Below are 12,368 nucleotides of genomic sequence, written 5' to 3'. Positions count from 1 at the left end.
GTATGTCCCCTCTATCCCTACACTCTGAAGAGTTTTAATCAAGAAAGGATGCTGTACTTTGTCAAATGCTTTTTCTGCATCTATTGAGAGGGTCATATGGTTCTTGTTCTTTCTTTGATTAATATATTGTATCACATTGATTGATTTGCAGATGTTGAACCAACCTTGCAGCACAGGGATAAATCCCACTTGGTCGTGGAGAATAATCCTTTTAATGTACTGTTGGATCCTACTCGCTAGTATTTTGGTGAGAATTTTTGCATCCATGTTCATCAAGGACATTGGTCTGTAATTCTCCTTTTTGATGGGGTCTTTGTCTGGTTTGGGGATCAAGGTAATGGTGGTCTCATAAAATGAGTTGGGAACTTTTCCTTCCATTTCTATTTTTTGGAACTGTTTCAGAAGAATAGGTATTAATTCTTCTTTAAATGTTTGGTAGAATTCCCCTGGGAAGCCATCTGGCCCTGGGCTCTTGTTTTTTGGGAGATTTTTTATGACTACTTCAATTTCCTTAGTGGTTATAGGTCTGTTCAGGTTTTCTCTTTCTTCCTGGTTCAGTTTTGGTAGTTTATACATCTCAAGAATGTATCCATTTCTTCCAGATTATCTAATTTGCTGGCATATAGTTGCTCATAATATGTTCTTATAATTATTTGTATTTCTTTGGTGTTGGTTGTGATCTCTCCTCTTTCATTCATGATTTTATTTATTTGGGTCCTTTGTCTTTTCTTTGTCTTGCCAGGGGTTTATCAATCTTATTAATTCTTTCAAAGAACCAGCTCCTAGTTTCGTTGATCTGTTCTGTTCTTTTGGTTTCTATTTCATTGATTTCTGCTCTGATCTTTATTATTTCTCTTCTCCTGCTGGGTTTAGGCTTTATTTGCTGTTCTCTCTCCAGCTCCTTTAGGTGTAGGGTTAGGTTGTGTATTTGAGACCTTTCTTGTTTCTTGAGAAAGGCTTGTATTGCTATATACTTTCCTCTTGGACCGCCTCTGCTGCATCCCAAAGATTTTGAACAGTTGTGTTTTCATTTTCATTTGTTTCCATGAATTTTTTAATTCTTTAATTTCCTGGTTGACCCATTCAATCTTTAGTAGGATGCTCTTTAGCCTCCATGTATTTGAGTTCTTTCCGACTTTCCTCTTGTGATTGAGTTCTAGTTTCAAAACATTGTGGTCTGAAAATATGCAGGGAATGATCCCAATCTTCTGGTACCGGTTGAGGCCTGATTTGTGACCTAGGATGTGATCTATTCTGGAGAATGTTCCAAGGGCACTAGAAAAGAATGTGTATTCTGTTGCTTGGGGATGGAATAGATCTGTGAAGTTCATTTGGTCCAGTGTGTCATTTAAAATCTTTATTTCCTTGTTGATCTTTTGCTTAGATGATCTGTCCATTTCAGTGAGGCGGGTGTTGAAGTCCCCTACTATTATTGTATTGTTGTCGATGTGTTTCTTTGCTTTTGTTATTAATTGGCTTATATAATTGGCTGCTCCCATGTTAGGCACATAGATATTTACAATTGTTAGATCTTCTTGTTGGAGAGACCCTTTAAGTATGATATAGTGTCCTTCCTCATCTCTTATTATAGTCTTTGGCTTAAAATCTAATTTGTCTGATATAAGGATTGCCACCCCAGCTTTCTTTTGGTGTCCATTAGCATGTTAAATGGCTCTCCACCCCCTCACTTTCAATCTGGAGGTGTCTTTGGGTCTAAAATGAGTCTCCTGCAGACAGCATATAAATGGGTCTTGTTTTTTTATCCAATCTGATAGCCTGTATCTTTTGATCGGGGCATTTAGCCCATTTACATTCAGGGTAACTATTGAAAGATATGAATTTAGTGCCATTGTATTGCCTGTAAGGTGACGGTTACTGTATATTGTCTGTGTTCCTTTCTGGTCTATGTTACTTTTAGGCTCTCTCTTTGCGTAGAGGACCCCTTTTAATATTTCTTGTATGGCTGGTTTCATGTTTGCAAATTCCTTTAGTTTTTGTTTGTCCTGGAAGCTTTTTATCTCTCCTTCTATTTTCAATGACAGCCTAGTTGGATATAGTATTCTTGGCTGCGTATTTTTCTCATTTAGTGCTCTGAATATATCATGCCAGTCCTTTCTGGCCTGCCAGGTCTCTGTGGATAGGTCTGTTGCCAGTCTTATGTTTCTACCATTGTAGGTTACAGATCTCTTACCCCGAGCTTCTTTCAGGATTTTCTCTTTGTCTCTGAAACTCATAAGTTTTACTATTAGATATCAGGGTATTGACCTATTTTTATTGATTTTGAGGGGGGTTCTCTGTGCCTCCTGGATTTTGAGGCCTGTTTATTTCCCCAAATTAGGGAAGTTCTCTGCTATAATTTGCTCCAGTATGCCTTCTGCCCCCTCTCACTTTCTTCTTCTGGGATCCCAATTATTCTAATATTGCTTCATCTTATGGTATCACTTATCTCTCAAATTCTGCCCTTGTGATCCAGTAGCTGTTTATCTCTCTTTTTCTCAGCTTCTTTATTTTCCATCATTTGGTATTCTATATCACTAATTCTCTCTTCTGCCTCATTTATCCTAGCAGTTAGAGCCTCCATTTTTGATTGCACCTCATTAATAGCCTTTTTGATTTCGACTTGGTTAGATTATAGTTCTTTTATTTCTCCAGAAAGGGTTTCTCTAATAACTTCCGTGATTTTTTCAAACCCAGCTAGTATCTTTAAAATCGTCATTCTGAACTCTAGTTCCAACATCTTACTAATGTCAGTATTGATTCAGTCCCTGGCAGTCAGTACTGCCTCTTGTTCTTTTTTTTGAGGTGATTTTTTTCCATCTTGTCATTTTGTCCAGAGGACAATAGATGAATGAGAGAACAAAATGCTAACAGGGTAACAATGACCCCAGAAAAATATACACTAAACAAATCAGAAGAGACCTGAAACCAGGGGAAAAGAAAGGGAAAGAAATTAAAAAGAAAAAAAAGAAAAAAGATAAAGATAAAAAAAGAATATGATCAAATATGTTCAGGCTTGTGCATAGATCTGTGCCATACACTAGATTTTGGGTGTATTTTGGTCTGTTAGAAGAAAGTGCCTCCCAAAATTTTAAAGAAAGAAAAACTTATATATGTACAAAAATAAGGGTAAATACGATGAAGGGATGGAATATGACTGTAAAGATGAAAAGTATAAAAGATTTTATAAAAGGAATTGATAAGATGTTGGTTGAAAAAAGAAAGAAGAGGAATTTAAAAAAAGGGGGGGGGAGAGAATGTGATCAGGCAGGAGACTAGAACAAATTTATGGTATATTTTGGTCTGGTAGAAGCAACTGTATCCCAAAATGTTAAAGAGAGAACAACTTATGTATATATATACCAAAAATAAGGTTAACTACTATGAAGGGATAGAATATGACTCTAAAAATGAAAGATAAAAAAGATTTTTTAAAACAGGGATTGATAAGATGTTGGTTGAAAAAGGGAAAAAGAAAAATTCAAAAAAAAAGAAAATTTTAAAAATTAACTTTGAAAGACTAAAGATTCGGTGGGAAAAAAGCCATGAATTCTATGTGCTGTATTCCCCTAGTGCTGGAGTTCTGCCGTTTTCATTGATTGGTAAACTTGGTCTTGGCTGGCTGTTCTTGCTGATCTTCTGGGGGAGGGGCCTGGCACAGTGGTTCTTAAATGTCTTTGCGGAGGTGGAATTGCCCCGCCCTTGCCAGTCTGGGCTAAGTAAACTGCTCGGGTTTGCTCTCAGGAGCTTTTGTTCCTTGCAAGCTTTCCATACAGCTTTGGAGGATGAGAGTGAAAATGGCAGCCTCCCAATCTCCACATGGAGGAGCCGAGAACTCGGGGCCCCACTCCTCAGTGAGCCCCCAGAAAAAAGCCGTCAATCACTCCCATGTCCCCATTCTCCAGCTGCACTCCATGCTCACCCGGCCTGTGACCAAGTATTTCTATCTCTGGCACACGACCCCATGTGGAGTCTCCAAACCCAGCAGATTCCTGTGGTGCGCTCCCATGCCGCTCCTCCCGGGTGAGGAAGGGGAGTCTCCCCGGATCTGCTGCTTGTTGGGTCCCTGCTGAAAGAGCAGTGGCCTGACTGTGCTGTGGATCACAGTTTATGGTAACCCTGAGCTGAGAGCCAACTCCTCAGCTCCATCTCTGCAGCTGGCTTCCTCACTCCAATACCTGGGAGCTCTGCCACACTCAGGCACCCCTGGTCTTTCTATGACCCCGAGGGTCCTGAGACCACACTGTGCCAGCGAGGGTTCCACCCCCTGCTTAGCCACTGGAGCGACATCCCTCAGCAGAGCAGATTTCTAAAAGTTCCAATTTTGTGCTCCGTCTATCTTTCCGAATATCACCTCGGATTCACTTCTCCGCACGTCCTACCTTCCAGAAAGTGGTTGCTTTTCTGTTCAGAGAGTCGCTGCTATTCTTTTCTTGGATCTCCTGTTGAGTTCGTAGGTGTTCAGAATGGTTATCTAGCTGAATTCCTGGGACCAGATGAAATTTAGGTCTCCTACTCCTCTGCCATCTTGCTCTTCCCCCAGGAGAATAATTTGGCAACAACAACAACAACAAAAAAACTAACAAAGGCCTGGTAGACAAAATATGCAAAACATTTACTACAAGTCAATAAGAGAAAGACAACCCAAGTCTATAATGGGCAAGAAACTTTTATAGGCAATTCACATAGAGGAAATCTGAATGGCCAATATAAGCATATGAAAAAGTCCTCATTAAAATAATTTAAAAAGAGATTAAAACCACAATAAGATATCACTACACATCCACTAGAAGTGGCTAAAATGGAAAAGACTGACAAAATCAAGTTTTGGCAAAGATGTGTAATCAGAGGAGGTCTATAGATTTCAGTTTGGTATAACCAATTTGAAAATCCATTTGCCATTATCAACCAAAGTTGAAGATAAACACCCAACAACTTCTCCTCCTAGGTATACACCCAATACAAATGTGCACATTTGTGCACAACAGCACATACATGTACAAGAATATCTACAGCATTATTTGTACAAGCCCCAAACTGGAAATAAACCAAATGCCCATCAATATGTAAACCATGTACATTTCCTTCAATGACATACTCTACTGCAATAAAAATGAGTGAGCTACAATTCAAGAAACATAGATGAACCAAATAAACATAATACTGATCATAGAAGCTATACCAAAGGTCTACATGTTATATAATTGATTTATACAAAATTCAAAAGCAAGCACAGCAAAAGTCAAGTATTTGGGGATGAATATTTAGATTATAGTTGGCAAAGACCAAGGCGGTTTCTAGGGGGCTGGTACTAATCTATTCTTGACTTAAGTGGTGATTATACAGAGTTTTTATCTTAAAATGACTCATTAAGCTGTATCTATATTTTATGCATTTCTCTGTACTCATGTTATAACTTACAATTAAAAAGACTAGAAAAAAGAGTTACTACTTTCCTTCCATATTTGGATAATAGTGTTATATTTACCACCCTGCTACAATAATTTATTCTATAGTCTACTACATCGTTCATATGGTTATACTAGCTATGACTTCTTGCCTGTCTTACTCTAGGACAAGCTTTTAAGAAACGCAAAATTTTCTATCACTGTATCCATCTAAATAATTCTCAGTAATCCAACCCAACTGTATGTTAATATTTAAATGTCTAAACATCACCATGGTGTTACCAATTGATTTTTTTAGTCTCTGCATACACAAGCAATATTTTTTTGCAATCAGATTGGACTTTATTGTTCATGTAAGGAATAAAACTAAAATATCACTTTGAAAATTTTCTAAGAAAAGAAGGTAGAAAATTGACCATTACATTCCTAAATTCATCTGATTTCCCTTGCTCAGGTAGTATGTGTAAACCCAAGGCTCCCATCCATATCATTTTTATGTAATCCCAGAAAACTCCCCAAATCAACTCATGGAAATTTTTGGTATTTAGCTGACTTTTTCATTGGCAAAATATATCACAAAGGAACTACTCTCAACCACAAAGCTTAGTCATGTTCTTCTGTTTTATTAGTTTCCTGAGACTGCCATAAAACAGTATCACACACTTAGTGGCCTAAAACAACAGAAACTTATTCTCTTACAGTTCTGGACACCTGATGTCCAAAAGCAAGGTGTCCGCAGAGGCACACTCCATCCAGAGGCTCTAAAGGAAAATCCTTTCTTACTTCTTCCAGGTTCTCATGTCCTTCAACATTCCTTGGCTTCCTTAGCTTATCATCCCATCACTCCAATCTCTGCCTCCCTCATCTTCATATCACCCTCTCCTTTGTATGTCTGTGTTTTCTCCTTTTCTGTGTCTTATGAGGACATATGTCATTGAAAGTAGGGTCCATGAGGTAATCTAGGATGATTTTATCTCAAGGTCTTTAACTTAATTGCATGTATAAAGACCCATTTTCCAAATATGATCACATTCACTGGTTTGGAATGGAGACCACCATTCATCTCACTAAACCTGTTACTGCTGGAAAAGGTCATCAAGAGGACATAATCAACAGTTGACCCACAAGCTAAACCCTGCAATCTGAGATTCCTAACCTCCTCCCCTGTCCTTGTAACATACATTCTGCCCACCATTCCCACAGAAAGAACCAGTTTTAAGGACATAGCCTTGAGAGAGAAAGATGCTGAGACCATCTGGAAGTGACTGAACCCTATTAAGGCCTCTATATAAATTTTTAAAATTCTGGCAGAGATCTACTCACCTTGTAGCCACCCTAGAAAAGCCTCATAAGTAAATTCACTTGCTTATTTATTAAACCTGCTACCTAACAGTCTGGAGTGACCTACCACTTTCTTCTATCTCTCCTTGCCCTCCATATATGGGGTCCAGTTTCATATTTCACCTGGGGAAACTCCCAAGGTTAAGCCAACAGTAATGCATGGGGGGGAAAGAAATTATAAAAAAAATAAATAAAAGGATACAAGAATAATAGAAGCTTTTGGCACAGTTTTGGATGTCATCTCACAATTAAATTCCTAACAAAAGAATATACATTACATATCCATTTTCATACTCCACAGTTAATCACAAACTCTTAGGAGAACAGTAACTAGGTTTTATTCAATTTTGAATCACAATACCTAACATAGTGCTCTTGACATAGTAAACAGAAAATTGAAAGTTAACACATATCATATAAAATAATTCTGTAGCTACTTAAGGACCACTAGTGGTACCTAGACTTAGAATTGGCTTTCATACCAGCTTTAACATAAGGAAACAGAATTGCCATTTTTTCCCTATCTGAAGCCTAAAAATCAAGCATTATATTAGTCACTGACAACAACAACAAAAAATGATACCTGGGGAGAGAAAGGAAGAAAGAAGTAGATAACAAAATAGGCAGAGATTTGTTTGTTATGGGGAACTTAAAGAAGAGAGAAACTGATGGAGCTCTAGTCAAAGTATTCTGACATGCCCTAAGATGCTTTTACAAAAAGCCCATGCAAATAGCACTAAAGGTATAAATGGTGGAGAAAAGAATGAAGACCCTCAAGGCATTGTCCACAAGGTAGAAGAAAAAATTGTGTTGATACGGGTAAGATCGGTATGACTTATCTTGCAAAAAAGTAAACAGCCCACCTACACACAACTTCTCAAGAGAAAAAGAAATTATAATGTCAAAAATATGAAATTACTGTCAAAAGTATATAAAAACAAGTTTATAAGTTGTGAAAAAGAAGTTATAGATCTGTTCTGAGATGACAAAAAGTATACTTCTTTTAATAAAAATTCAAAACATGATCATTTTGTTATCACTCAAGTGCCAATCACTATCCAGTTTGTATTGTGCATGCTTACCTGCCCACAGAAAAGTGTGTGTGTCCATGTGCACACATGAACACTGATGTATGAACAAAATCATTTTACTCTGTTTCAGTTGTTTGATATTCTGGTCAGGATCAGCTGTAGCTTCTTCCTTGTTATGTGTAATTACCTGAAAATTATGTCAACACAGAACTTATCATTTTTAGAAAAATTCATTCAAGATTACCTGGTGAGTATACAATCCAGCAATTGCACTACTGGGTATTTACCACAAAGATACAAATGTAGGGATCTGACGGGGTACGTGCACCCCAATGTTTATAGCAGCAATGTCCACAATAGCCAAACTGTGAAAAGAGCCAAGATGTCCATCGACAGATGAATGGATAAAGAAGATGTGGTATATATACACAATGGAATATTATGCAGCCATAAAAAAGAAGGAGATCTTGCCATTTGCAACGACGTGGATGGCACTGGAGGGTGTTATGCTGAGTGAAATAAGTCAATCAGAGAGACATGTATCATATGACCTCACTGATATGAGGAATTCTTAATCTCAGGAAACAAACTGAGAGTTGCTGGAGTGGTGGGGGGGTGGGAGGGATGGGGTAGCTGGGTGATAGATATTGGGTAGGGTATGTGCTATGGTGAGCGCTGTGAATTGTGCAAGACTGTTGAATCACAGATCCGTACTTCTGAAACAAATAATGCAACATATGTTAAGAGAAAAGAAAAAGAAGAAGATAGCAGGAGGGGAAGAATGAAGGGGAGTAAGTCAGAGGGGGAGACGAACCATGAGAGACGATGGACTCTGAAAAACAAACTGAGGGTTCTAGAGGGGAGGAGGGTAGGGGGATGGGTTAGCCTGGTGATGGGTATTAAAGAGGGCACATTCTGCATGGAGCACTGGGTGTTATGCACAAACAATGAATCATGGAACACTACATCAAAAACTAATGATGTAATATATGGTGATTAACATAACAATAAAAAAAGAAAAAAAAAACAGAGTTAAAGATTACCTGGTGAGTTATAAAGGATAAAACCTGCATAAAAAAATATTCTATCACCATCAAAAAACTTAATCTTCTGGTAAAGATTAAGAACCAAATGCACTTAACTACCGCTCAATCTCTAGAATTCCAATGAAATTATAGTAAAAAATAAATACAAATGACGAAATCCTAGGAGCACTAATAACAGGAAAGAGAACTATTTCCTATTATAACTGAGTAGAGATCTTAATGATTTTTCTAGAAGATGGAAAGAGAAAACAGCAACGTAGAAAATTCACAGGTTAACCTGCCATAAAGAGGGTCCCTGGTTCATCTAAGTGAGCCTATATGAGGCCCAAGAGCCAAGCCAGGAGGTAGAGAGGATGGCAAGGGAAAGAGAGCAGAAATCTGCAAGATTTCTAAGTCTGCCTATAGAATTACTCCTCTCCTGCTTTCCCTCTCTCCTCCCCAAACACTCCAGCCCTCTCCCTGGAGGTGTTGTGTTTACTTCCTTTCATAAGCCAAGATATCTGTTCTAAAGAAACCAATTTTTAGGAGTGCCTGGGTGGTTCAGTCACTTAAGCATCTGCCTTCAGCTCAGGTCATGATCTCAAAGTCCTGGGATTGAGCCCCACGCCAGGCTCCCTGCTCAGTGGGGAGCCTGCTGAGCCTGCTTCTCTCTCTCCCTCTGCCTGTCTCCCTGTTCCACTTTTCACTCTCTCTCTCAAATAAATAAATTAAATAAATAAATAAATAAGTAATAACATAATCTTTAAAAAAAAAAAAGAAACCAATCTTCTATCTCTGTTCCATTATAATAAATCTCTTATCCTTTTGGAAATGGTCCCTACATGTGTCCAGCAGATGGCTCCTCTCTAATACAAAGAACATATGGTCAGCACTTCCAGACTTAATCTACACCTTCTCCATAAATATGTATACACAATCAAGAATCTCCAGTACTTTGAGAAAAATGCACAAAAGCAAAAACTAAGGCAAACAACAAAACAATCGGCCCAATGATAATTGATAATTCAGAAAAATAGAAAACTTAATTTTTATCCTAATTAAGATTCTAAGGATGGAAAACATATTGTATCCAAAAGATTAGAATAGGTTGCTTCCATGTCTTGGCAGAGACAGATAAGTACCATATGATTTTACTCATATGTGGAATCTAAAAAAACAAAAAAAAACAAATTCATAGATATTGAGAACAGACTGGTAATTGTCAGAGGCAAGGCAGGGTGGCAGGGAAATATAGTGGGGTAGGCAAAATGGGTAAAGGGGTTCAAAAGATATAAACTTCCAGTGATAAAATAAGTATGTACAACATGGTGACTATGGTTAATAATGCTGTATTGCATATCTGAAAGCTGCTGAAAGAATATATCCGAAAAGTTATCATAAGAAAAAAATTGTAACTGTGTGGTAATGTATGTTAACTAAGACATATTGTGATCATTTTACAGTACATACAAACATCAAATCATTATGTTGTACACCTGAGGCTAATATGTTTTATGTCAATTATATCTCAATTTAAAAAATATATATTAGAATAGGGTTCTATGCCAATGGAGCAATCAGATGATTTTTTAAATTGCCTTGGAAAGCTAAATGTGTTTACTGAATTGTTTTTAAAATCCAATATCAGAGCTGGAAGGTGAAATTGAAAAATTGGAAAGGGAAAACACGAGAGAAAAGGCGAAGAGACAGACCAGTGCTTCTCAAAATTAATGTGCATACAAATCACCTGGAGATTATGTTAAAATACAAATTCTGATTCCATAGATGTGGGATTCTGTATTTCTAACTAGCTCCCAAATGATGCCATTGTTGCTGGTCCACAGCCCACATTTTGAGTAGTAAAGACAGGTGTTTGGAAAATTTCAGAGCAACCAAAACAATTTTTTTTTAACAATAAGCAGTCCTAAGAGTGAAGTCTGGTAGAGTCCAGTGTCAGTCTCAAACCATCATTTGAAAGAGTTAAAAAGGAACTCAGAGTTTCCCATCTCCTGACCAGGGTGGAGTGCCCTTGCCATGTTCTCCCTCCTGCTCTTTTCTGGCTCAGGGCTTGTTCCTCTTCAGCTTCTTTCCTCTTCAGACCGATTCAGGGAATCATAATTAACTCAGTACTTTGTCCTGCTTAGGAAGACAAAGTTAATAATTATAGTGTTAAGACTAGGTCATAGTAACCTGTACCAAATTACCTCTCATTTACTGTACAATATAACTGGGAATATTCAGTTTTTTAAACTTAAACATTTTGAATGTGGCTCTATGAAAAGAAAGATAATCATAACAGTATTCTGACATTGATTCTCCTCTTGCTCCCAAAGTAATATAGTCACAGAAATATTTTTTAACTCTTCTAAACAGGAGTAAAGTCACTCTGTTCATGAAGCTACATAGTTTGAATTTATAGATTTTGGACTACATTGTATGCATTATTAGCTGTTTTTAAAGAACTTCTGAAGATTAAGGAAACATACTTTAGCAAATGATACTTGAAGATTCAGGTAGCTGGCAAATCAAGAGCTTTGCTATCCTTGTTTTGCAAATTTATCTTTTGTTTAAAATGTTTATTACATACTAATGTTTCAGGATTGAATTTATCATTTTTTAAAAGCTCTTTATCACATACTAATTGTTAAATGAAATCTTTCTAAAGAGTTTCAAACTAAAACTATTTACCACTTTCTTTGTTCCCTAAAGTCAAAGCAATTAATACTTTATATTTATCATTGAGGGAAACGACTGTTTATAAAACTATTTGAGGAAAAAAATGGAGGACTTATGCCAAAAAAATTATCTCTGGATACTTATACGTTTTTTAGATTGCCTTCTTGGAGGAAAATATAAATTCTGATCCTCAAAAATGTTCCTGGCAACTCGGGAAGTAGAGTATAAAAATTGTGTTTATCAGTAGAACATTGTAATATTTAGAAATATTTAAAGTCAATTATAGCATTTTATACATAATAAAACTAAATTTAAAGGGACAATTATGGGGGGTTAAGGAAATTCAGAACTTTTTAAATGGAATGACCTACTATATGAGGGGAAGGGCCTAACTTATGCAAAGTTTTACAGACTTGACATAAACATTTCCTAGAATTTTTATTTTAGTAGAAATAGTGAAAAACTCTGGTTTCCCTAAGATTATATCAGTCTAATCCATCCTGGCCATTCATTTATTTAGTAGCATGGTATTACAATAATACCCTTTCTGTTAATTATCTGCATAATTCTTTGATCTGGTCACACACTATAGCAAGTGCTAAGTGCTGTCCACTCTATAACCAAAAGGAGCCACAGTAGCTTTGATAGTTCATGGAGGATTCAGTAGTATTGTTGATACTTTTTACATCAGCTGAGAAATAGATAGTAAGACTGTTGTGCTTTTATGAATATGCTATATTTCACATTCCAAACTTTAATTAATAGGTCCTAAAACTTTCTGCCATAGTTATAACTGGACATTGTCAGTACCCTGCCCATAACCTCTTACCTTTCCCATTTAAGCACAATTAACTTGACTTCTAACTGAAGGTCTGATAATCTTCTCTGGA

This window comes from Zalophus californianus, chromosome 6, assembly GCF_009762305.2.
Source record: "Zalophus californianus isolate mZalCal1 chromosome 6, mZalCal1.pri.v2, whole genome shotgun sequence".
Lineage (NCBI taxonomy): Eukaryota > Metazoa > Chordata > Mammalia > Carnivora > Otariidae > Zalophus > Zalophus californianus.
The sequence above is the reverse complement of the archived record's forward strand: the minus strand, read 5'-3'. Positions refer to the sequence as shown.